Below are 1,827 nucleotides of genomic sequence, written 5' to 3'. Positions count from 1 at the left end.
ATTTAAATGTTAACTGTCGCATGTCACCTCTGTATGCTAGTCGGGAGCCTCGAATCCGTTGATTGAAGTATGCCATCTTTAAATACCATATCAGAGTAGCGTTAACATTATCTCTCGAATTGAAAAAATATGCTTTATATCTTACGACTGTTTTATATCTCTGATACCTGTTGTTCATGAGGATATTTATTGTTTCGATTCTAAGCTTTGTTATCTATATCTGTATTACAAGTATCATGATGCCTATCGCCTCGCTACTACTTCTTCGAGATTAGATTTGATACTTACTGTCACGACCCAAAATTCCACCTTAAGGTCGTGATGCTAGACGAACTTGCTAAGTAAGTCAACTCACAAATAACAAATAAAGTCTATTTTTATTATTTAACAGAGATATATAAGAATAAAAGATAGAAATAGATAGTATCTGATAAAAACCAAAGCACTGCCTAAATATGGCCAATACAATACACCACCAAGACTAGGTGGCACAAGTACATGAGAAAACTAAGAAAATAAGATCAAGTTTGTATACATGTCAAGCTGTTTGAAATACAAATAGACAGAAATATATAAAAGGGATAGAGACTCGGTAACTGCCAAGAGATCCATGAAGTGAAGCTCACTCTAAGTCTCTGTGAAATCTCCTAGGTCCCACCAGAGGATCTGCACAAAAAGATGTGCAGAAACGTAGTATGAGTGCACGACAATCGGCACCATGTAAATATCAAGTCTAACCTCGAAAAAGTAGTGGCGAGGCTAGATGCTTCCAAATACTTACCATACAAATATAATAACATAATTTAACGACTGAACAATAAGTAACATCGTGAATAACAAGAGTAACAAGTATCAACAGTTGAAAAGTATTAAGCATGCTTTTCTGGGACATAAATAACCATAACGCCGCTCAGATATCGAAATAAAAGATAACATGCTCAAATAACGGAGCGTGGACTCCCAATTAGCATATAAGGATGTCGAGTAACAATTAATAGTTAAAATAATATTTCTAAATGAGTCAATAATAAGAATGCATGCTCAACCGGTACAATATCTATGTACCCTGATAGACAATCCATATATCAACATAATCTGATACATAATCCATGTATCGATCAGGTATAAAATTCATGTACCCACCACGCTCACAGGGCCCAAGGTAACATGGGTAATCACCTGATTCTGGAGGGACGGATCCAAATCCAAGCGCAAAGAGGGGCATAATAACACCCCTCATAAATCAATATCCGATTATCATGTCCAATATATTGTAACTGTATTTCATCCACATGCTTACTATTCGTGCCAAAATTCTTAGTCCAAATCACGTATCCATATTCAAAATGTATGTATATGCTCAAGTATTATTGATAAAAGGTGCACAAAGACTTAATAAATATCATATGGATATGTGTTAACGAAATCTCTATGTAACTATGGATAATTATGCAATTTCACATATAAAGATTAAGTTCCCTTGCCTTCACAATTAATCACAAGCCTAGGCATGATTTCTAACATGAATAAGAGAGCAACGTAGTCCCATAAGTCAAATAAATCATTTAATATTGAGCACGTAGACAAAACAAGGCGTACAATAATCCAATTCTACTCCGGTTATAATATAAACTTGTTAAATGCATATACACTCGCTATCACGTATATACAATACCCCCAACACCTTAAACACCTAGCAAATAATTCAAATCTAAAGGTTTCCCTTTTAACAAGATTAGCCAAGAGATTCACCTCCACCCGGTAGCTTTAAAATCACCAAAAGTGCAAATTCCTCAAAAAATTCAACTCTAAACGGCTCGAATTTAG

Source organism: Nicotiana tomentosiformis, chromosome 2, assembly GCF_000390325.3.
Source record: "Nicotiana tomentosiformis chromosome 2, ASM39032v3, whole genome shotgun sequence".
NCBI lineage: Eukaryota > Viridiplantae > Streptophyta > Magnoliopsida > Solanales > Solanaceae > Nicotiana > Nicotiana tomentosiformis.
The sequence above is the reverse complement of the archived record's forward strand: the minus strand, read 5'-3'. Positions refer to the sequence as shown.